Here is a 26,538-nt window from a genome sequence, read left to right on the forward strand (position 1 = left end):
GAAGGGTTATAGGAATGAGGGGAGTGTTTTACTAGGGAGCAGGGGTGTGTACTGGGCGGGACAAGGCTGATCGAGAAAGAGAAACTGTTCTTTTTCGATCAGCTCATCCTCAAGCTGAGAAGGAAGTGACAGACAGCACAGCTACTGCAGCTGTGCTCTCTGTCACTGTTTGCTGCCGATCGGCGGGACATAGCCGCTAAGGAGCGGCTGTGACCCGGCGACTGACATCTGCGGCGGTGATCCGCGGGACAAATAGGGCGTCGGCGCGCCTTGCGCGCGCGCCCCCTATTTGTTTACAAAACACACGTCTTAAAACGTGGTTTTGCCTGTGAGTGCTGCCCTGCCGCCATATATGTACAGTGGCTGGGCGGCATGCGGTTAATGTAACTACCATTTTCCATATCCCTGTACATATAAAATACATTTCTTAGCAAATGCTATGTTTTTTAAATTTAATATACACTCCCCAATGATACCACCAACTGTGGAAAGAAGTTAAACATCCATACCGCTCTAGCAGTAGAAAAGAAATAAAAAAAAAAAAAAAAAAGACCTTACGCAGCTCTTGAAACTTCGTGTGGCAATCCAAAATGGTCACACACCCAGGCTCCTCCCAACGCAGTTTGTCCCATTTGACGAAACACATTGGGAGGAGCCAGGGGGGCGTATGCCACCATGCACGCATGTGTGATCGCAGCCATCTTGGATGTGGGAATAGACAGTGAATTGATTGTACAGCACTGTATTTTTAACACTTCTGTAAGTACAATTGTTAGCCAAATAAAGTTTTTTTAAGTAAGGTTTCATACTATGGAAAGCTTCCTTGCTTTACATTTGCTACTCGTGGATGCTTGGTATACTGAGAGCCAGTGAATATTCTGAATTAGGTAAATGCAATTGTAGGATATCTGAATGTGTAGAGGAAGTGGAAGTTGACAGTATCCATTGTTATGTTTTTGACCACTCTAATATGAGGGTCAAATAAATCCAATAAGCCTCCTTTGTGCACAGTGTAGGTTGACACGTTTGCATGAGTTTATACACTTAAGTTTGTCACTGCCATTGGAAAGACATGGGTGATTGACCAAGAGTTTTCACTTGGAGCTGGGACTCTCTAACAAACTTTATACTGGTTTCTTGATTTATTCACATGCCGAACTATTTTTTATATATTGTATTTAATCACTTGACAATCAAAAGCCCTATATGAATAATGCATTTATCTTAATAGTGTAATAACTGCATCTGCACTTGTGTTCACGTACACCCTTATGCATAGGTTCACTGATTTTGGTTTAAAAGGTGCATTTAGAGCTTGTGAAAGTAATAGCTGGGTTTGCACATTGTTTTTTTTTCTGCATTGCATAAGAAGTTACTTTATTAATGTCTCTGGTGAAGTCAATGGCAGTTCGTTCCACCCCAGAGTCAATTAGTGTCAGATTGCCAGCCTGATCAAGGACATTAGTAGTATATATAAAAGTTAGGTCCATATATATTTGAACACAGGCACAATTTTAGTTTTTTTTTCAGGTATTTACCAAAACATAGTCAAGCTATAGTTATATAATGGATATGGGCTGATAGCGCAGACTCTCAGGTTTAATTTGAGGGTATGTACATCCAAATTGAAAGGTTTCGGAATTACGGCTCTTAGAGTAGCCATCCCCCCTTTTTCAAGGGACCAAAAGTAATTGGACAATTGAATCAAAAGCTGTTTTATGGCCAGGTGTGGGCTACTCCTTAGTTATTTCTTCAATTAAGCAGGTAAAAGGTCTGGAGTTGATTCTAAGTGTGGTATTTGCATTTGTAATCTATTGCTATGAACCTACATCATGCGTTCAAAGGAGCTGTCCATGAAAGTGAAACAGGCCATTGTAAGCCTTCAAAAACTAAACAAATCCATCAGAGAGATAGCAGCAACATTAGGAGTAGCCAAATCAACATGTTGGTACATTCCGAGGAAAGAAGAATGCACTGGTGAGCTCATTAACATAAAAAAGGCATGGATGCCCACGAAAGACAACAGTGGTGGAAGATCACAGGATCCTCTCTATGGTAAAGAAAAACCCATTCACAACATCCAGACAAGTGAAGGACACTCTCCAGGAAGTGGGCGTATCATTGTCAAAGTCTACAATCAAGAGAAGACTTCACGAGAGCAAATACAGAGGATTTACCACAAGGTGCAAACCATTCATAAACCTGAAGACTAGAAAAGCCAGATTAGACTTTGACAAAAAAAATCTAAAAAGCCGGGCCAGTTCTGGAAAATTATTCTTTGGACGGATGAGACTAAAATTAACCTGTACCAGAATGATGGGAAGAAAAAAGTATGAAGAAGGCTTGGAACAGCTCATGAACGTCATCTGTAAAACATGGTGGAGGCAGTGTGATGGCATGGGCATGCATGGCTTCCAAAGACACTGGGTCATTGGTGTTTATTGATATGACATAAGACCGAAGAAGTCAGATGAATTCTGCAGGGTTTAGAGAGATACTGTCGCCCCAGATTCAGCTAAATGCTGCAAAGTTGATTGGATGGTGCTTCACAGTACAGAGGGACAATGATCCAAAACACACTGCAAAAGCAACCCAGGAGCTTTTGAAGGAAAAGAAGTGGAATATTCTGCAATGACCAAGTCAATCACCTGATCTCAAACCAATTGAGCATGAATTTAATTTGCTGAAGGCAAAACTAAAAGGCAAAAAGACCCACAAAGAACAAATCAAGACTGCTGCAGTGAGGGCTCGTTCACACTTATTTCTAACTCTTGCCAAACACTCCTAGAGCGTTTGACAGGTGTTTGGGAAGCGTTTTTAACGCTCCCCAAACGCCCTATGCCCATTTTTGAGGCGTTTGATAGGTGATTGCCAAGCGTTAACAATGCACAACAAACGCCTATAATGAAGTTAAATGGTATTAACGCTCCACAAACGACTCCCAACTGCCTCGCAAACGCCTGCCAGGCGTGAGGAGTGTAGACCTGAATGGGAGGCTTCAACTCCTTTTGATTGGACATGAGGCGTCAGTTTTGCCACGATGCTAAAGCTTCAGTGTGAACAGCACTGTGTGCTGCCATGTGCAGAATTTTCATAGGCGTTTGAGAAGCATTAAAAAATGCTTCCCAAAGGCCTGTCTGACGCCTGCTGACAAAGCTAGTGTGAACGCAGCCTTAGAGCCTGGAAAAAAAATAGAAAGGAGGAAATCCAGTCTTTGGTAAAGTCCATGGGTTCCAGACTTCAGGCAGTCATTGCCAGTAAAGGATTCTCAACAAAATATTAAAAATTAACATTTTATTTATGATTATATTCATTTGTCCAATTACATTTGAGTCCCTGAAAATGGAGGGACTGGGTATAAAAATGGCTGCAGTTCCTAAAATTTGTACTTGATATTTATGTTCAACCCCTTGAATTAAAGCTGAAAGTCTGCAATTCAAATACAATTGGACTGTTTCGTTTTACGTTATTCTGGTGGCCTACAGAGCCAATAAAAATGAAAATTGTGCCTGTGTCCAAATATATATGGACCTAAGTGTGTATAATATATATATATATATATATATATATATATATATATATATATATATATATCTGTCATAGTTTGTGGATGTTATAACCTCCAAGAAAACCAATTAATAAATTGATTTTTTTCCACTTACCTGTAAAATCCATTTCACAGAATAGGCTATAATCATGACCATCTGGGATGTCCCAAAGCTACATGCTCAAGGGGAAGGAGCCACAAATAACAACCATCACCCCATCAACCAAAAGGACCTACTCTGCCACTCGTAAGATGCTGCGGTTAAAGGTAGTACCTTCCATGGTTCTCATATCCACCTGGTAAAACTATTTGAATGTATGCACTTTAGACCAAGTTGTGGCCTTGCAGAAATGAGCCACCTAATGGTGAACAGCTCAAGAAGCTCCAACACTCCTGGTAGAGTGTGCTCTTACCCGACAGGGTGGAACTTGACCCTTCAAACCATATGCTAGAATGATTAACTGGCAAATCCAATGATAGTTGATTTGGATGTCGCCTGCCCTTTCTGGCAGCACAAAAAAAGGATTTCAACTTCCTGATTTATGCCGACAAACGCAAGCAAATTCTGATCGCTTGAACTACATCCAAAGTATGCAGCGATCTTTTCTCTGTCGACTGAGGACTAGGAAAGGACAACAAGACAATGTCTTGATTCAAATAAAAACTAGAAAGCACTTTCTGCAAAAAAGATTGAGAAAACAACTTTATCATGATGCAAGACCCAGAACAACTCCTTACATAAAAGCCACCAGCTCTGGCACAAAAGAGCCACCAGCTCTGACACCCTTCATGCTAAAGTGATAGCAACCAAAAAAACACCTTCCTAGTTAAAAGGACTAACAGAATTTCTCTAATTGGTTCAAAAGGTGGCTTCTGTAACACAGCCAAGACCAAGTTCAAGTCCCATGGATACAAGGGTGGCCAGACAGGCAGGACTGTCTGCATCACACCCTGCATGAAAGTGAAAATCGAGTGCAAAGCAATTGACCTGGGAAAAAAAATGGATAGAGCTGAAATCTGTCCCTTAATAGTACTTAAGTAGTGGATAAATATGAAGTGTTTTACGCTATCTGGGCCACGTGGATTCATTACAGCTCTGGAATATCTGAGGCATAACCATTTATGGCCATTAATGTTCTTGTCTCCTTTTCCGTGGGCACTGCCTGTATTCCATGTACTGTATACAGTTTTGGTGGGCCTCTTTAGTCTATTGCTAACAGATAACCTAAGATTGTATCTGCGGCCATTGCTCTGTTCTGACTAGATTGAATCTGCGTCCAGGTATATTTTGATCCTTTGTTTACTTTCCTGTTTTTTTAAGCTCCACTAGGTTTTTCATATATATATATATATATATATATATATATATATATATTTACAGTGCATCCAGAAGTATTCACAGCTACTTAACTTTTGCCACATTGTTATGTTACAACCTTATTCCAAAATGGATTAAATGCATTTTTTTTCCACAACAGCCTACAAACAATACCCCATTATGACAGCATAAAAGAAGTTCATTTTGAAATCTTTGCAATTTATTAAAAACAAAAAAAAAAACACATGTACCTAAATATTCACAGCCTTGCTCAATATTTTGTTGGAGCACCTTTAGCATCAATTACAACCTCAAGTCGTTTTGAGTATGATGCTACAAGCTTGGCACACCTATTTTTTTGGCAATTGCTCCCATTCTTCTTTGCGGTACTTCTCAAGCTCCATCAGGTTGGATGGGGAGCGTTGGTGCACAGCCTTTTTCAGATCTCTCCAGAGATGTTCAATCGGGTTCAAGTCTGGGCTCTGGCTGGGCCACTCCAGGACATTCACAGAGTTGGCCCGTAGCCACTCCTTTGTTATGTGGGCTGTGTGCTTAGGGTCATTGTCCTGTTGAAAGATGAACCGTTGACAGTCTAAAGTCCAGAGCGCTCTGGAACAGGTTTCCATCAAGGATGCCTCTGTACATTGCTGCAATCATATTTCCTTCGATACTGACTAGTCTCCCAGTTCCTGCCACTGAAAAACATCCCCACATCATGATGCTTCCAACACCATGCTTCACTGTAGGGATGGTATTGGCCAGGTGGTGAGTGGTGCCTGGTTTCCTCCAGATATAACACTTGGCATGCAGGCCAAAGAGTTCAATCTTTACTTCATCAGACCATAGTTTTGTTTCTCATGGTCAGAGACCCTCAGGTGTCTTTTGGCAAACTCCAGGTGGGCTGCCATTTGCCTTTTACTGAGAAGTGGCTTCTATCTGCCCACTCTACCATACAGGCCTGATTTGTGGAGTGCTGATGGTTGTTCTTCTGGAAGGTTCATCTCTCTCCACAGAGAAATGCTGGAGCTCTTTCAGAGTGACCATCAGGTGCTTGGTTACCTCCCTGGCTAAGGCCCTTCTCCCTCGATCGCTCATTTTGGCCGGGCAGCCTGCTCTAGTAAGATTCCTGGTGGTTCCAAACTTCTTCCATTTATGGATGATGGAGGCCATTGTGCTCATTGGGACCTTCAAACCTGCAGAAATTCTGTACCCTTCCCCAGATCTCTGCCTTGATACAATCTTGTCTACGGACAATTCCTTAGATTTCATGGCTTGGTTTGTGCTCTGACATGCACTGTTAACTGTGGGACCTTATATAGACAGGTTTATGCCTTTCCTAATCATGTCCAATCAACTGAATTTCCCAAAGGTCGACTCCAATCAAGTTGTGGAAACATCTCAAGGATGATCAGTGGGAACAGGATGCACCAGAGCTCAATTTTGAGTGTCATGGCAAAGGCTGTGAATACTTATGTACATGTTTTTTTTTTCGTTTTTTATTTTTAATAAATTGCAAAGATTTCATAACGAACTTCTTTCACGTTGTCATTATGGGGTATTGTTTGTAGAATGCTGAGGGAAAAAATTAATTTAAACCATTTTGAAAGAAGGCTGTAACATAAAATGTGGCAAAAGTTAAGCGCTGTGAATACTTTCTGGATGCACTGCATGTTTTTTTCTGTCTCCATGTCAACATTGTGTGCACCTCGGACTGACATTCTCATTGCGACACCCAAATGGCATCTTTCAGGCATAGATTCCATCAACGATTGATTGTGTGTACTGATGCCAGTGTATCTTCTTCAGCTATGTGAGACTCACCTTGATGGTTTGTTTCTGTGCATGTTACTGTACGCTATTTTTTTTTTTTATTAAATAAAGATTATATAAAAATATTGGAGCCTGAGACAAACCAGACCAGAAGAGTCCAAGGACCTTCCAATGCCAGATTCACTGTGAGCAAACCATGCCTTCCTGGACTAGACCGGGACTACCATTATTGGTGTCACCTCCTCCTGAATCCTGAGCAAACGACATGGCAGTAGTTGAACTGGGGTGGGGGGGGGGGGGGGGAGGCTGGAGGAGTAGATTAAGGAGAACTGGCTTCAGGGTGTTACCAGGGCATCTACCCCTGTCGCTGGTGGGTCTATAGTCCTGGACACAAATTTGTCCAATTTGTTTTGTAACGTGGATGCCAAAAGATCTACTTCCGGAGTCCCCCAACACTGACAGATTGCCCTGAAAACCCCATGGTGCAGGGCCCACTCCGCTGGTATTCATTGCGAATGAGTGACAAAATCCGCCTGCCAGTTCTCTACCCCCCAAATGTGTACTGATGACAGTTCTGCACAAGCCAAAATGTGGTTACCCTCTGGCCGAGCTGCATGACTCCTGGTGCCAACCTGGTGGTTGATATACGCCACCGCTGTGGCTTTGTCAAACTGAATCCTGATTGGAAACCCATGCAACTGGTTTGTCCAATAATCCAGAGCAAGGTGCACGGTCCACAGTTCCAAGAGATTGATGGGCAGTATACTCTCCTGCAGAGACAAAGTTCCCCGAACTGCAGCCATCTTTATCTTTATCTTCCAAAACATTGGAAGGAAAGACTTCCAGATTCTGAGCAATCACCACCAATTTAAACTCTGCAGTAATAGGGGAACTGCTTCGAATGTAGATACCATGTTCCCCAGCAACCTCATGCAGAGACATATTAAAAGGATACATTTTACTTTTTATATTCAGTACCCGATCTCTCAGAGATCAGCTTTTTTTCTGAAGGCAGAAACACCTTTGCCTGACTGCCTGCTCTAGCAACAGGCCCAAATACTCAAGGCTTTGCACAGCTCCAGCGTTGACTTCTTGAAGTTAAGAACCCAGCCCAGGCATTCTATTGTATGCACTGCGAGAGCCACCTTCTGCCTATAACTTGGAACAAAAGATCGTCCAGGTATCCTAAGCCTTACACCCCCTGTGTTCTCCGCAAGCCCAGCACCAGGGCTGGGACCTTTGTGAACATTCAGGGAGGCTGTAGCCAGCCCAAAGGCAGTGCTACAAACTGAAAATGGTGATTTTCTACTGCAAAACCTTTGATGAGGCTGGAAAATTGAAATATGAAGGTATGCATACTTGATGTTTATGAAAGCTAGAAAATCCCCCTCTCACAGAGGCAACCACTGATTGGACTAACTCCATCCAAAATAGACGAACGCATAGGAATTTGTTAATGCCTTGAGATCTAAGATTGGTCTCATGTCTCTATTTGGTTTTGGGACCGTGAACAGGATGGAGTAGAAACCCCTGAACTTACCACTCAATGGCACTTCCACAGTTAATCCTTGAAATAACAGCTGGTCGAGTGCCTGAAATGAGTTTCCTGTTAGCGGATTTGTGGGTACATTTGCCTTAAACTAGAGGAGGGGGAATGCCCAAAATTCGATTTTGTGCCCCTGTGAAACCGTGGAAATGACCCATTTGTCCAGGACCACCTAATTCCAAGACATTTCAATATCCCAGAAGCCTTCCTTCCACCTGCACGAGTGGGGGAACCCATTCATAAGGAAGAGAATTTTGAATCTGCTTTAGAGGACTTTTGTATCCTGGGCTTCCTCTTCCCTTGGCCTTGCAACTTGCCTCTAGATCTAGACCCAGATGCCTGCGGGCAACAAAAATGATTGTTTGAAAGATGAGGAACTAGCTGCTGAAGTCCCAGACCCTTTATAGGTCAGATGCTTACTTTTCCTCTTGAATAGAAGGATGGAGGGAACTCTTTCCACCTGAGATATTCTGAACATACTTATCCAAATTCTCGCCAAACAATTGTTACCCATGAAGCAGAAAACCTGCCAGCAACTTTTTACAAGACAGCTCAACCGATTAACTTTTTAACTGCAAAATTCAATAAATGTGCCCAGACACTTGCGCCATGCTTAAATTTGCTGGACTGAATCCTAAAGAGCACCCACAGCAAAACATAAGGCATAGGACAAATTTGCAAAATCCTCAGCACTCTCCTGCCCCTGACCTGGAGCTGTCTTTACTAACCGCTTGACGTAGTTCTTCAGACTTTGGCAAATGCCAACTGTCAACTGACTGTGTGGCAGACCCAGCTAAAGAAAAGGAAGCCTTCAGTGGAGATTTCAACTCCTCATCATCTGGTTCCTTAAACATCTGAACACTCTTCACCGGACAAGTTACATTTTCTTTCAGGGAAGAAACAGTTGCGTCCATTGCTTGCCTGCTACATTTTTTTTTCTATTTAAACAAACATCTCCTCCATGAGATAAAGGAAGGAAAATCTTTTGGGTGGAACATATACCCTTTCTGGGTGATCAAAGTCTGCATAAACCACCTGTTTCAGGAGCGGGTGTAAAGCAAAGACTTGAGAGCTCTGCAGTGTACCCAGAGAACACCATTTCTGTAAGGGACTGAACGATCAGCCTTGGAGAGACTGTGAAGCAGACATTTCCTGCCCTTCCTCAGACCACTCCTCAGAACCAGAATATACTGCTTAACTTTCTTCCAACTCATCAACATCTTCCTCAACCTCAGGATCCACCCATTACAGCTCTAAAACAAGGCGATTGTTCAACTTTTTTTCTAGTTACAGAGGCAATTATACCAGTGATTTTGCCTTCCAATCCTACTAACACTGCCGTCAAATCCTCCTTCGTGATGGATGCTGAAGCGGATGCGCTAGTAGTATCCACAATCCCAGACAAGCGCAGTGGCTCAGATTGGTCTGCCGCCTCTGGTCTTTCAGAGAAAGTAAGGGCTCGTTCACACTTGGCTGTTTTACCAATGCTTGCCAAACGCCCCTATAGCGTTTGACAAGCGTTGGTCCGGCGTTTGCGGAGCGTTTTTTAATGCTCGGCAAATGCTCCTCAAATGCTGCATGCGCGGTTTAGCGGCGGTTACTAGGCTTTTGCCGAGCGTTAAAAACACCCCACAAATGCCTATAATGCAGTTTGAATGGTGTTACCGCTCCGCAAACACCCCGCAACCGCACCGCAAACGCCGGCTGGGCATTTGCGGAGCGGCACCATAGACTAGAATAGGAGGCTTCAACGCCTCCTGACTCGACCAGAGGCGTCCATTTTGCCGCGACATGACGCAAACGCTCCCGTTAGAACAGCACCATGTGCCGTAAAGTGCAGAATTGGCAGAGGCATTTGGGAAGCGGTAAAAACGCTTCCCAAACGCCTCTCTGTCGCCTGCACACAATGCTAGTGTGAATGTAGCCTTAACACAGCGGAACACAGGACTATGGACCTCATGACCTGACAGCAGTGCTCTTGCGACCTTTCCTGCTGTGACGCCCCCCCCCCCCCCTTTCTGAAAGACATGTTCTCACAAAAAAACTGTGCTACCAAGAAGCAGTGAAACAATTCCCAGGATTACTACAGTAAAGTAATGACTAGCGTTGCACGGATACCGATACTGGTATTAGTGCTGATACTAAGCATTTGCACAAGTATCTGTACTTGCGCAAGTACTCCGATACTAGGAATGAATACCTTCATCAGATTTTTCAGTTGTCAGCGTTCCCCCACTGACAGCTGAAATGAAAACAAAAGAATGCAGGCAATTATCAGTTTTTAAGGGCAAGGCAGCACCGCTCCTTAACAACTGACGACATTTCAGCTGTCAGCAGGATTCTGCTTCCCCTCCTTGCTGGCTGCTTAGTGTTTGGTGTCATTGGCTTCCAAAGTTTCCTATACACAGAGCACGCACACTCTTCTCTCCCTCTACACCACCTCAAGCTGCTGCTCTTTTTGCTTAATTTTTTTTAACAAGCAGAGCACTGTGCAGCCTCCCCTCCCACCCTCATCCTGCCAGCATATTTTCCAGACTGAGTGGAGGGTGGAGAAACATTTATTACAGATCTGTAGACACAGTGACCAGGAAGAAGATGGATGTGAAAAACAAATGGATTCACCTGGAGCTGAGGAACAGTACTCCATCTGATGTAAGATCTGTTAACTCCATTTATTGTCAAGCACTGTGACCACATGCACTTGTCTTATTTCTTAATTTAGTCTTTGCTGATCTTTTCCGTGACCTCCCACCTGTGACCAGAGTTCTGCCTTCTATCAAACGGATTGTTGGGTGCATAACACCTTCTGTGGCTCCTGTAGGTATGACACCCAGCGTGGCCAGTTTCCATAAACATAATAGGTATGCCCCTTGTCTCTATAGACAACATATGTGTGGTACCTAGTGTGGCCTTGGTATATATGGCACCCAGTGTGACCCCCCATTTTCATAGATATTCTATGTATGACACCCAGTGTGGGTGGTTGGCTGAGGTGACCGCAGAGGGTTAAGACATGTGTCAAGCACGGTACATTTAATGTTTAAAGTGCACGTTATGCGATAGAGAATGTGTACACAGAGACATGTCCCCTTCCTCCTCTACTTGTCAGGTGGGAAATCACTAAGCAACAGAGGAGAAAGAGAATGTGGTGTCCTAATCACACACACAACATATTGAGATAGACAGTACAAAGCAATAAATGCACCTTTCCCTGTGGAGAGAAAAATCCTTACACTGGCCCTGCTTCTGCTTGTTGCCTCCTCCTTCCCTCTGCCAGCTGTCAACTCTGCCCCCATGTCTTTTCAGCTCCTTCCTCCACCCTCACAGCTGCTAACCCACACCAGCCTCCATCCCTCCCAACATTGTCCTCAACTACTAAAGCCTCCTACTGTTATCCACTGCTGCAAATGAATAACTAGCCAACCTTACATTCCTTTACATGTCCACAGCCACCAATACACAGCCCAGCCCTTCAGCCTATCCTTTATCATTCCAAATCAACACTCCAGAGGTCCCTTCTGGCTATCCATCAATGTCTCTATTACCCCCCCTCCCCCAGCAATCATAGTCTTTTCCATCCCAAACACCCAATTCCTCCCACCGCACAACCCCTATCCCACCCCACCCCCAACTACAGTGGGACAAAAAAGTATTTAGTCAGCCACCAATTGTACAAGTTCTCCCACTTAAAAAGATGAAAGAGGCCTGTAATTGGCATCATAGGTAGACCTCAACTATGAGAGAAAATGAAAAACAAAAAATCCAGACAATCACATTGGGTGATTTGGAAAAAATTTGTTTGCAAATTATGGTAGAAAAGACGTATTTGGTCACCTACAAACAAGCAAGATTTTCTGGCTCTCACAGACCTGTACCTTCTTCTTTAAGAGGTTCCTCTGTCCTGCACTCATTACCTGTATCAATGGCACCTGTTTGAACTTGTTATCAGTATAAAAGACACCTGTCCACTACCTCAAACAGTCACACTCCAAACTCCACTATGGTGAAGAACAAAGAGCTGTTAAAGGACACAAGAAACAAAATTGTAGACCTGCACCAGGCTGGGAAGACAATCTGCAATAAGCAAGCAGCTTGGTGTTAAATCAACTGTGGGAGCAATAATTAGAAACCCCCACTGTACACTGTTCTTACTTACACCCCTGCCCCCCCCCCCCTCCCCTCCTTTTCCATGCTGCCCTCACCCAACTCAACTCCCTAACACACACACACTCTTTCAAGGCAATAGGTATCAGCAATAGATATCGGTAATTGGTATCAGCGAGGACCTTAAAAAAAAAAAAAAAAAAGGCAGACAGACAATTAAGAAGTATGTCCCTGCACTTGTCTGGCCATGCACCTTCACCCCCAGGGAAGTACTCGCACATCCCAGTCACAGCCCACTCTGTGTCCCTGCATCCTGAGAAGGAGCTCTTAATGATCCAGCAGCTCACGTGTGCCTTTGGTTTCACTCCTTTAGTACGATGGCCGTTTCCAGAAGACATTGCATTTTCCTTTTGCCTATGAGTGCGCCCCGCACTCATAGGCAAAAGGAAAAAAAGTGCACACTGCTTCCTATCTATTGCCACAGTACACAAGCATGACCTAACAAAAAAAAAAAAAAAAAGATGCCAGTGCCCTCGCCCTAGTGGCTAGAGAAACAAATTACAGCTGCCAGCAAGACCTGCTTCCACACAACTTTTTTTTTTTAAATGAAAAGAAACTATGGTGTATTTAAAGCTCACAAAACGTACTGCAGGACACCTACCTCCAGCAGGGGTCCAATTTGTATCTACAGTGGCTTTATCAGAGACCCTAAAGAACCTGGTTCCTCATTACATGGGTTCCACAATCTTGGACCAGAAGAGCACCGTGCCCAAAAGCACCTTGATCAGATTAAACACTGCACAGGGTTCTGCATTCCCTGAGGATGCTTCCATCCATCCCAATGGGGCTCAGGTACCATCCATCTTAGTCTTCAGCCATTCAAACTGATCCGATTTCAATCCTTTGATTCCCATTACAACTGTTCTGGACCTCTTTAGTATCCTCCAGAGTGGACGACATAAGTGAGTCATTTTCAAGACAATGGCAAAAAAACTGGTGTGCACCCTGTGTAGGAGGGGTTATATAATGGGAGGGCCTCCTGTCTTTTTGGTCTTTTTGGTTGGTCAATGTCCATTCACCTATAGGTGGCACATAACCCATATGATCATGATTATGTCTATGTCCCATGATGTACGATAAAGAAATATTACTATATACAGTACATACCATAGTTTGAAGATGTTATAACTTTCACACAAACCAATTAATATACATTTGAGATTAAAAAAAAAAAAAATCATTTATAAGCAAAAATATCAAGATTCTGAATTGTCTCTACCTCTGAGACAATCTCCCCCTGGAATACCAATCCCATCCCCTCCACACAAAGAAGCCCAGAAGAGAGACACCAGAGGTGAAACACTGGACAAAAGGAATTTCTCTAGAAAACAAGAAAAAAAAATTACTTTGTGGAGCCAGACACAGGCTGTTCCTGGATCTAGTAGTTACTGGTATGAAGGTCCCTGGACCTTATTCATCTTTAAGGACTACCTCCCACCCAGGCATTGGGGTGGACATGCCTTCACACTGAGGGGGGTCTTTCATAGAGGCCTCGGGGATATGTGAGGCTAAGAACACTAGAAACCACCAGCAGGTACCTTGAAAGAGATGGAGCTCCTGTGTCGGGAGCCTACCGAGCACAAACAAAGAAGGACCACACTTACAACATAGTTCCATCACCCATATAAGGTTGTGGGAAGAACAGTCCCTTGCCACTGGCAAGGTTCTAGATGAGGTTATCCAAAAAAAGCACAGAAGAGACGATAACCCAGGAAGGGCAAGTCCGCTCGGACTGTTGCAGACATCCGGTCAGTGGACCAATACTCAGCCAAAAAGACTTGCACAAACCCGGCCACCAGTAGGGAAGTCAGCACACAGGCACATACAACTTGGCGGCTCATCAGGTACACCCCATGAGATATAGAGCAAGATGAAACTAGAGGACTAGGGTAACCTACCCCATGCCAAATCGTCCCAGAGAGTAAAAGGGGAGAAGGGGGTAGTAGGAGACAGATCCTGGAGGGGACCCCGAGGGGCAGACCACCCCAGGAAGTACCTGCACCCCGGATTGCATCACAGGAGGGAAGGAAGGGGGCAATTTTAATTACCAATCCATGGAGCTGGTGGGTAAAGCTCCCATCATAGGTCCACCTGTCCACAGAGAGGGGGGCTGTAGGCCAGGGGTAACACTGACTCGGACTAAAAGCGTCTGGTCAAATGTGCCCCCGGGAGATGTTTTAACACGCTGGCTCCCCGTTTAGTCCAGAATGGGGCAAGGACTGAGCATGTGCGATGGCCAGAATGGGGTGATCACTGGATCTATATTATTCAGCCAGTCGCCCAGCCTGCCTGTTGATTAAAGATCTCCACAGAATAAAAAAAAAAATACTATGAAACCAAAAGGTCTTTACTCACACACAAGGCAGAAAGAAATCAATTGCCTATAGCAGAGAGGAGGTTTAGGCAGGGATGTGTTCTTTTTTGGCCTAGTGTCCTACTCCTGTAGGTGAAGCAATAACCCTATGGTTGAGAATAAAAGAGCTGTGTCCATCAATGAACATAAGAAAAATACATTTTAAAGAAAAGAAAGCATGATACATAAAAGACTTGTCAAAGAAATTTGATTTCATTTTATGAGGTGGTAAGTAAAATCTTCGACAAAGGAGTAGCTGTGGATTTAGTAAACTTAGATTTTGCAGAAGCTTAAAGTCTAAAGGTTTGGAAAAATCAGTCTGCAGAAGATAGAAAACTAGCTAAAAGAACGTATTCAGAGAGCAGTGGTTAATGATCCATACTCTGAATGGTCTAAGGTTATTATCAGTACACCCCAAGGTTTGGTTTTGGGACCCTTACTTAACATATTAATAAATTATATAGTCTCTGGGATTAGAAGTACCATCTCAGTGTGTGCAGATAACACCAAGCTATGCAGTGGAATAACGTACTTACAGGATGTCTCTTCCTTACAAGACAACCTTCAATGCACTATTTAAATGGACAACTATGTGGCATATGAGGCTTAAATGTTAATAAAAGTAAAGTTATGCACTTGGGGACTAAAAATATGCACCCATCATACATACTGAGAGAATTTAATGGTGGAGAAGGATCAGGGTGATCTGGAAGATCATTGGCTCAATAACCGCATGCAATGCCAAGCTGTGGTTTTGGACTGCATTTTGCCCCTGTAAAAATCATTAGTAATACCTAATCTGGAATATGCAGCTCAGTTTTGGGCATCAGTTCACAAAAAGGACATTGGGGAACTAAAGAAAGAGCGGAGGACAAAAAAGAGGCAATGGAAAAGATCAGCTATAAAAGGATTCGCTGAACATAATTTATTCTCTCTTGAGAAGAGAAAAGGGCAATATGATTAACATGTATAAATACATAGGTGGTTCATATAGTGAACTTGGTGTCATTATTTTTAAGGTCATCACAGAAAGAGGACACTCTTTACGATTGGAGTAAGAGAGATTTAATCTCCAAGTACAGAAAGGCTTCTTCATAGTAAGAACTGTGAAAATGTGGAATAGAATCCCTCAAGAGCAGGTTCTGGACAGCTCATTATATTGTTTTTAAAAAGGCCGGAATTCTCTTCTAAACTTACAAAATTTAACTGAAGATTAATATTTATAGGTAAAGTTGATCCAGAGAATATCCAACTGCTTCTTGGAGGATCAGGAAGGATTTTTTCCCCCCACTCAGAGAGGTTTTATATTTGTGTTATTTTTTTTCTGGGGGTTAAACTGTAGTTACTATTCCGTGCTCACAGAATTAAACCGGAGGGCCTGAATTTATATTGATATAATGCAACATGGACATGCTGGAAGACATTTGGTTCTGTATATTTTATTAGTATACAACATTCCAGGTTCTTACAGCATATTTTCCCAAATTGTAAATTTGTGGGGGGGGGGGGGGGGTATAGCTATACCAGACAGCCTAAGAGATAAGGACTGAATGAATATATATTTATTTTTTTTTAGTCAAGGGACTGTACTCCCCTCCAGTGTATAGTGGTAAAAAAATGTAAGAAACATACATCTTTTTACCCTAAAATAAGGTTATATTACATTTAATGCATGCAGAAAAATGGTGTTAAATTTGCAGACTGGCCGATGAAGATAAAAGACGAGGATGGCTGCCTAAGCCTTGAGCTCCACCGCACAGAGGGATAAATTGCCACGACTGAGAGCCTCTGACCTTCCTCCCAGCCCTCTACCTAGCTGCAGTGACACCCGACCAGCAGGAGCAGAGATGTCCCGCAAAAGAAAGTAGTATCGTCATCCTCCTAAGCTCACTGAATTCTTTCTGCACACAGCAGATAGACAGGAATGCAGCCAAGATGGCGTCGCTGCTTCTTCTGCTACTGCTGCCTCATACACTGATCTCCCAGGTGCAAAGCAGGAATTTTCTGTTGTGACAGATACACAGTCCTCCCCCAGCCAGCTGCAAACACACAACCCAGATCCCTGTGACCCAGCAAAAGCCCGCATGAGGCTAGAACCCCTTACATCTGGTGCATCAGTATCATCAGCACAAGCCCAGGAGATTAACCGTTCACATCCCCATTCAGCTTCACACTCATCTATAGCAGCTTTCCCTACCTCTGGTCAGCCTGTAATTGACTATCATGAAAGAAATGCTTCTCTCCCTACAATCCTCATTAATCTCAGAATTCTCATCTCTTTTCCACAAATTTTCTTCTGATTTAAATAACATGGGAGAAAGGGTCCAATTTGTAGAGAATAAAATGGGTGAATGTACAGAAACCATCAATGACCTAGTAGATGCGTATGAAGAAGTTAAAGATAATTCATGGATTGAAGCTAAAGTCGTGGATCTTGAGGACAAATCCAGACGTAACATTAAACTACGGGGAATCCCAGAATCCGTCCCTCAATCTGATTTACACGCATATGCTCGCAATTTGATGTCCGCCATTCTCCCTGAAGCTGCACCTATTGACCTTACAATTGATCGCATCCACCTTATTCCTAAAGCATCGCACTTGACTGATTCGATACCTAGAGATGTATTAATGAGTACATTTCTTTGAAGAAAAAAAAAAAAAAAAAAAAAAACAGCAATTGGTTTCTATCATTAGATCCATGACTACACTGCCTGCACCTTTTGCAGATCTCCAACTGTTTAAGGATCTCTCTACACTCTACAACTTCGACGACAGTTGAATTCAGTAACGAAAGCTCTCCAGAATCATAAGATTCCACACAAATGGCGCCATCCAGCTACCTTGCTGATCTCCCATAATGGCAATGTGCACACTATCAACTCCCTCCATAAAGGATTCCACTTCCTTCATACATGGGGAATCACACAGGACCCACCCCAAGAGTCCAACATTCCAGCCTCACCTCATGCTTCACATCACCCTGGACAACAGCAACCTGGTAGACGCAGACATCGTTCGTGATTTCACAGAGGCCACCACTTGTAATACGCTGTTATCCCTCTGGCCTATGGCTCAAAGTTACTGTTTAAGTAAATCTCACCCAGTTTGATCTGTAGCATCTTGGTTTGAATCAACCTGAGCTTCTGCTACGTAATTTTTACACTTCTGTTATTGTTTGCGGTTATCTGCTCTTTCTTGACTTCCTCACTGACTCTCATACTCAGCTCCTTGCTACTTTCCAGTGACGCAACTTTTTTTTTTCCCTGGCTTGAAGATTATCAGTGAAGTAGACTTCAAAACCATAAATACCAACTACAGCTGCCATGGGCCATAAATTATCTTGCTATTAAGCACCCTGTGAATTACTCCTCGATCTCCTGTTGTGAACATTCACACCACCAATAATGCCACTCACTCTTGTCTATAAATGCCAGAGGTCTAAACCATCTTGCAAAACTTAACTCATTACGGAAAACAGCACATGACCATAAATGCAATATTTTATGCGTACAAGAAACTAATTTTTCCAGTTCACCCAACCATATTGCCAACATAAGAACTTCGCCCATGTTTACAATGCCTGTTTCACTGTTAAGAAAAGAGGGGTCTTGATAGCGATCAAATACTCGGTTTCATTTACGTTACACCACCAAGTTTCTGACCCTAATAGTCGATTTCTTATTCTGATCTATACGATTAACAACGTTCCATCTACTCTGCTGAATGTGTATGCACACAAGAAACCCACCGCCTTCCTCACCAAAACTATCCATCAAGCTAGGAAAATACAAAGACATCTACTCGTTTGTGGAGACTAACATTGTCCCAGATAACGTGATGGATTCATCTACTAAGTCAAAACACCACTCCCCATGTCTTCAATCCTTCCTGCATGCTAAGGAGCTATTCGATGTGTGGAGGTGTTACCACGCCAGTAAACATGACTACACATTTCTCTCCTTGTCATAATTCTTACTCTAGAATTGATCTGATTTTACTTGACAAATGGTTATTGCAAAAAGTACATAGGTCTGAGATCCATATCATAACATGGTCGGACCATGCCCCTATCTCATTGTCGCTTACAGACACCCCCTCACAACCAAATACCTTTGTATGAAGAGCCAACAATTTTTTATTGCAACATCCAGAGTATGCCTCAAAGCTCTTGAATTCTCTTTCTGAATTTTTGCTCAATATAAGCTCGGTCCCGACACCTTTGTGGTATGGAACTCTCACAAAGCATTTATTAGAGGTGTGTTAATTCAAATGGAATCTAGAGAAAAACGAAAAGTCATAATGCTTAGATCTCCTACTAAACTCTATTAGAGTTATTGAAACCCAGAATAAAGCACTGCCCACCCAAGCTCTTAAATCAAAATTAACATTGTTGCATCAAGAACTTTGATCTCTCCTATTTGGCTCCTTTGAACATATGCAACGTAAGCTGCAAGCCACCTTCTATTCCACCTCTAATAAGGCAGGGAAAGCACTATCTCGTAAAATTAAAGGCCGTATAATTAAATCCAGAATACCATTTCTTTATGACACTACTTGAAATACCAAAATCTTTAATCCTCAGCACATTGTGGATACCTTTTAACTCCTATTACAGTTCACTATACAATATCAAATTGGATGATTCCATACACCAACCCTCTCTGATTGAGATTAACACTTTTCTTGAAATAAATCAAACTCCTTTCCTTATCAGAAACGCAACTTAATTCCCTCAATGCCCCATTCACCCACCAAAAAATTATCTCCACAATTCAATCTCTCCCTATTGGCAAATCTCTGGGGTCTGACGGCGGAATACTACAAACAATTCCTCTCTATTCTAACAACTCATCTATGCTCCATTTACAACTTCACCGCTTCCTCTTCATCGTTCCCCCCTGAAATGCTCCAAGCCCTCAAAATTACACTACTGAAACCAGACAAGGAACCTACATCCCCACAAAATTTCAGACCAATCTTTTTACTGAACTTTGATTTGAAAATTTATGCTAAATGAATAGCGACTAGATTGAATGATATTCTTCCTCATCTAATACATCATGACCAATCTGGTTTCACCAAATTTCGTCAAACCTCGGATGCAGACGATTGATCTTATACACCACGCAAGAATTGCAATCATTGCAACAACATGAGCTTTCCTGGGCTGGCAGGCTTGCTGCCTTTAAAATATCTATTCTTCCCTAGCTGCTTTATTTATTTAGAACCCTCCCCATTCCTATCCCCCGTTAGTACTTCAAATCCTTACAAACCTCATTAAACAAATACATATGGCAGGGAAAGAAACCCTGCTGCGCTCATGTAACACTTACAAAACAGATCAGTAGGAGGCTCTGGATATATTAACTTTAGTAATTACTATACAGTAAAGATACTTTCACAACTGAGAGAATGGTTTAATACCTCACCTACTGCTACATTGTGGAGTCAAATAGAATCTACCTACAGTCAGGTCCATAAATATTGGGACATCAACAATTCTAACATTTGTGGCTCTATACACCACCACAATGGATTTTAAATGAAACGAACAAGATGTGCTTTAACTGCAGACTGTCAGCTTTAATTTGAGGGTATTTACATCCAAATCAGGTGAACGGTGTAGGAATTACAACAGTTTGCATATGTGCCTCCCACTTGTTAAGGGACCAAAAGTAATGGGACAGAATAATCATAAATCAAACTTTAACTTTTTAATACTTGGTTGCAAATCCTTTGCAGTCAACTACAGCCTGAAGTCTGGAATGCATAGACATCACCAGACGCTGGGTTTCATCCCTGGTGATGCTCTGCCAGGCCTCTACAGCAACTGCCTTCAGTTCCTGCTTGTTTTTGGGGCATTTTCCCTTCAGTTTTGTCTTCAGCAAGTGAAATGCATGCTCAACTGGATTAAGGTCAGGTGATTTCAGCAAGGAATTTTATACAGTTCCACATAATGAACGAACACAAAAGTTGTACAAGATAGGGCATAGCCCTTGGGTGGTTCAGTGGATATGCAGCTGGCTAAAGGATAGATACCAGAGTGTGGTTGTAAATGGAGTTCACTCGGAATAGAGACCAGTCATTTGTGAAGTATTCCAAGGCTCTGAACTAAGTCATGTTCTATGTAATCTATATAGAAGTAATATAACTAAAGGTTTGTTGGACAAGGTATGTCTTTTTGGTGATGGCACAAAAATGTGCAATAGTGTTGATATTCCAGTAGGTGTCTGTAACAAAGAACTTGATTTGGTATTGCTAGAAGATTGGTCAAAGAAGAAGAGAAAATTGCAGTTCAATATTTCTAAATGTAAAATAATGCACCTAAGGAAAAAGAATCCTTTGAGAGCGTACAAATAAGGGGGGTACAGTGTTGGCCAGCACTATAGAGGAAAAGGATTTGGGGGTACTTATTTCAAATGATTGCTAAATGGGAAAACAGTATGGCCAGGCAGTGGGGAAAGCGAATAGAATTCTAGGATGCAACACTAGAAGGATAACCAGCAGGAGCAAAGAGGTTCTGATTCCCCTACAGTATATAGATCTTTAGTTAGACCTTAGTTCTGGAGACCTCACTCGCAAAAAGAAAGAGAACGAGTCCATAGATGAGTAACAAAAATGGTGAAAGGTCTGGGGGGTAAAGCATATCAATAGCGATGTCAGGAACTTAATATATACAGTCTGGAGGAAAGAAGGGAAAGTGGAGACATGATTGAAACCTTTAAATACATTAAGGTTCAGGAGAGAAGTGTTTTCAGCAGGAAACCAAAATCAAGAACAAGGGGACATGACCTTAAACTAATTGGAGGAAAGTTCTAAACTAATCTCAGAAAGTATTTTTACTGAAAGAGTAGATGCTTGGAATGAACTTCTAGCTGAGGTAGTGAGCCAGTGAACAGTAAATAACTTTAAACATGCTTTGGACAAGCATAGATCTATACTCTTTAAAAGAGATCTATAGTCTTTTTTTGCCATCACTTTTCAAGGTTTCTATTTTTCTATGTTCATGGACTAAATCGGGGTCCCAGTCTACTTGACTCTCATGACAATCTACTTGTCCTGATAAAAAGAATTTTTTTTTCACAGAATGGAAAAATGAAGGGTTGAAGTTTTTTTTATTAGGCAAAGGTGCTTTTAGGACTGTCTGGGGATTTTAAAAATGAAAAGGGGGCTTTATGGTGAATTGAACTTTTATGGTGTTTAACCAAATGTCATCAGTGTTCCGGGTGGACGCCATATGGCGTCCTCGCGCACATGCGCAGATTGCGCTCCTGCAGAGCCGCGCAGCGGCGCAATCTGTCACCGGCCGTGTACCTCGGACACGGCCGATGACAGATCTGAGCATCAGCCCCATTGCCGGTACCATGTGACCTGCTGTGACCAATCACAGCAGGTCACATGACGGTTGTCACAGCTAATCACATGCACATGTCATTGATTAGCTGTGGCCAAATCACAGCTAAGCACAAAAAAAAAAAAAAAAACCTGAATGAATCGATGTCATTCAGATAAATGCTTGCTTATAGCAAAGTAATTCTTTGCTATAAGCAAATCGTGTAAAAAAAAAAAAAAAATACTGATCACTTCCCCAAAGTAGTACAATGTTACTATGGTAACATAGTACTACTTTGGTCATAGTAAAATATGAAAAAAAATCTTAAGAAGAAAAATTTAATAAAAGATAAAATTAAAAAATGTTAAAAAAAAAAAATATATATATATATATATATATATATATATATACACACACACACACACACAGTTGCAAGAAAAAGTATGTGAACCCCTTGGGATTTTCTGGAGTTTTGCATGAATTGGGCATAAAATGTGCTCTGAACGTCATCTAAGTCACAATAATAGAAGAACACAGTCTGCTGAACATAATACTACACAAACATTAGATGTTGCCATGGTTTAATTGCACATAACATGTAAACATTCACAGTGCAGGGAGGAAAAAGTATGTGAGGCCCTAGCTTAATGACTTCTACCAGAGGTAATTGGAGCCAGGAGTGAGCCAACCTTGACTCCAATCAGTGTGATGATATTGGATGTGTTGCTAACAGCTGTCCTGCCCTTAAAAAACACACACCTGTTTTGGGTTTACTGGTTTCAAGAAGCACTGTCTGATGTGAACCATGCCTCGCAGAAAAGAGCTCTCAGAAGACCTACGATCAAGAATTGTTGACTTGCATGAAGCTGGAAAGGGTTACAAAAGTATCTCCAAAAGCCTTGATGTTCATGTGTCCACGGTAAGACAGACTGTCTACAAATGGAGAAAGTTTAGCACTGTTGCTACTCTCCCTAGGCGTGGTCGTCCTGTAAAAATGACTGCAAGAGCCCAGCGCAGAATGCTGCATGAGGTAAAGAAGAATCCCAGAGTGTCAGGTAAAGACCTACAGAAATCTCTGGCACATGCTAACATTTTTGTTGACACATCTACAATAAGGAAAACATTAAACAAGAATGGAGTACATGGGAGGACACCACGGAGGAAGCCATTGCTGTCCAAAAAGAATATTGCAGCACGTTTGAAGTTTGCAAAAGAGCACCTGGATGTTCCACAGCACTACTGGCAAAATATACTGTGGACAGATGAAACCAAGATTGAGTTGTTTGGGAAGAACACACAACACTATGTGTGGAGAAAAAAAGGCACAGCACACCAACATCAAAACCTCATCCCCACTGTGAAACATGGCGGAGGGAGCATCATGGTTTGGGGCTGCTTTGCTGCCTCAGGGCCTGGATGGATTGTTGTCATTGATGGGAAAATGAATTCCAGAGTTTATCAAGACATTTTGCAGGAAAACGTACGACCATCTGTCCGCCAACTGAAGCTCCGCAGAGGATGGGTGATGCAACAGGACAATGACCCAAAGCATAAAAGTAATTCAACAAAACAATGGCTGCAACAGCACAGAATACGCCTTCTGGAGTGGCCCAGTCAGAGTCCTGACCTCAACCCGATTGAAATGCTGTGGCATGACCTTAAGAGAGCGATTCACACCAGACATCCCAAGAATATTGCTACACTGAAACAGTTTTGTGAAGAGGAGCGATCCAAAATTACTCCAGATCGTTGAGCAGGTCTGATCTGCAACTACAGGAAACGTTTGGTTGAGGTTATTGCTGCCAAAGGAGGGTCAACCAGTTATTAAGTCCAAAGGTTCACATACTTTTTCCTCCCTGCACTGTGAATGTTTACATGTTATGTGCAATTAAACCATGGCAACATCTAATGTTTGTGTAGTATTATGTTCAGCAGACTGTGTTCTTCTATTGTTGTGACTTAGATGACGTTCAGAGCACATTTTATGCCCAATTCATGCAAAACTCCACGTAATCCCAAGGGGTTCACATACTTTTTCTTGCAACTGTATATATATATATATATATTTTTTTTTTTTAATACTGTCACCAGTCAGTGTCCCTCATCTCCGCCATGCCAGTCACATGACGATGCTGTACTGCACTGGTGACCATATTTAAAAAAAAAAAAAAAAATAGTGAAAATAATTTTTTTCATTTTTTCATTTTCCAAAAAATGACAAAAAAAAAATACAACTTCAAAAAACTCGCCATGCCTCTTATGAAGTACGTCGGACTGTCTACTTTGCAAAAAGGGGTCATTATGGGGATATCTGTACTGTTCTAACATGCTTGGACCTCAAGAAATTAGATTGGCTGTCAGTACTTCAGGACTGATCAATATTCAGATATATACCATAGTATGTGAACTCTAACTTTCCTACAAACTAAAAAATACATCCTAATTTGGGTTATTTTCACCAAAGACGTAGTAGAATACATCTCGGCCTAAATTTATAAAGAACAATTATTTATTTGCAAACTTTTATAACAGAAACAAAGAAAAACTTGTTTTTTTCAAAATTTTTGGTCTTTTTTTGTTAAATTAACAAAAAATAAAAACCCCAGTGGTGATTAAATACCACCAAAAGAAAGCTCTAGTTGTGTGAAGAAAATGATAACATTTTAGTTTGGGTACAATGTTGTATGACCGCGCAAATGTCATTCAAATTGTGAGAGCGCTGAAACCTGAAAACTGGCCTGGGCAGGAAGGTGTAAAATTGCCGGGAATTGAATTAACATTGCGCTGTCTATCTCCTACTCACCTCCCTGCCTGTTTCCAGCACCACACCTGGGGACTAGTAAGGAAGGGAGAGACTTTGCAGTGTGATGAGCTCCGATTGGGTGCTCGTCAGGAAAGGGGAGTGTCAAGCTCTCAATGCTCAGCAGAAGTGCATCTGCTGAGCTAGTAAATGAGGTGCTGGCCCAATGAGGAAAAAAAAATTTTTAACTTTTATTCCTTCAGGTTTCCCTCGCACACAGAAGCACTTGGGTGCTTATAATGGGCAGCACAGTGGCTAAATGGTTAGCACTTCCACCTGGCAGTACTAGGGTCGTTGGTTCGAATCCCAGCCATGGCACCACCTGTCTGGAGTTTGCATGTTCTCCCTGTGCCTGCGTGGGTTTCCTCCGGATACTCCGGTTTCCTCCCACACTCCAAAGACATGCTGGTAGGTTAATTGTATCCTGTTTAAATATCCTAATATGTGTATGTATGAATATAAGTTAAAGACCTTAGATTGTACGCCCCTTGAGGGTTAGGGACTGATGTGAATGTACAATATATATGTAAAGCGCTGCATAAATTGACAGCGCTATATAAGTACCTTAAATAAATAAACAACAAGCGCATGCTGAGCAGCCAAATCAAGCTCTGGTGTCCACTCCATTAAAGAATAAGATTCCTTTATAATAAAAAAAAAAAAAAAAATGAATAAATGCACATTTGTTTTGAGGTAAAAAAAAATAGGCTTTTTTTTCTCTGTTAGGAGCCTGTAGAGTATTGTGCCCACAACCAGCAGATTCTGGGTGTGATTCCATGGTACTGCAGACTGTGTAGCTGTCTGCTGGCACCTCCAATACGGGCAGGCAGTTACACAATGAAAGGAAGATCAATGAACTACCTAGAGAACTCAACAGCACCCTGGCAAATTAAGAACTACAAGCCAACAGCTGCAAAGGCTGTCAGTACTTGTAGTTTTCACATACTTAGATCTCTGTGAATGAATTACGCAGCTGTGCAGGCAGAGTGGGGGGGAGTTTAGTGCATCTGCATGGGAAGGTGGCTGGGGGTGGGGTGGAACGTCCCCTCCCACTGCTTGTAAAAGCAATCCAGTGGATAGTTAGCTGCTCGGATTGCTTTTACAAGAGTAACGACTGATCATGGAGGAACTAACAATTGGTCACTATAGCTCTCATGGTGAGTGCCATATTAGATGTTGCATTGTGATCTGATAACATAAGAGGGGTTCATCAGCTCCTCTTTGTAGGGTAATCTCCTGCCTTCACATCAGGGTAGTTCTAGCAGGGCAGACAAATGACAGGTGCTCGTACATGGTGAATGGGAACATGTGGGGGTGCATACACAATTGTCTGTAAGGGCAGTAGAGCTCTTCTCCAGAGCTGCACTAGTTGCCCCAACAGTATACAGCACACGGGACCCCAGGGTCCATTCTAACAATTAGATCTAATGTTTAGTCATACACTGGGCAACCCTGGCATGTCCTTGCACGCCACCTTATCTTTCCCCTTCTCAGTCAATCATCGTCCTCCGCTGCTAGAGAACATTAGCATGCTGAGGTGGTCAGTCGGTAAAGTGGCTAGAGGGATGAGTGGGCTGCAGTTGAGCCAATCAGTAAAGGAGAAGCCCGGGCACATGGGCTAGAGAAATGGAAGCCTGGGGGCGATGCTGGTCTGCACAGAGGCCAGCAGATCCAGCTCCTCTTCTCCCAGACTTGTTTGTGGTG

The 26,538-nt window shown here is 42.4% G+C and overlaps 1 protein-coding gene and 1 pseudogene across 1 annotated transcript in view; one reads left to right on the forward strand and one right to left on the reverse strand.

The window, feature by feature from the left end:
* Positions 1-26,538, reverse strand: part of LOC149427744 (enhancer of mRNA-decapping protein 4-like) — a gene marked incomplete at its 3' end in the record, with an annotated part of 131,261 nt that overhangs the window by 39,263 nt on the left and 65,460 nt on the right. The gene's annotated exons all lie outside the window — the stretch shown is intronic.
* Positions 16,783-17,722, forward strand: LOC149427745 (uncharacterized; annotated as a pseudogene).

This window comes from Staurois parvus, unplaced genomic scaffold (genome assembly GCF_062004578.1).
Source record: "Staurois parvus isolate SC_StPar_1 unplaced genomic scaffold, SC_StPar_1.0 ptg003526l, whole genome shotgun sequence".
Classification (NCBI taxonomy): Eukaryota; Metazoa; Chordata; class Amphibia; order Anura; family Ranidae; genus Staurois; species Staurois parvus.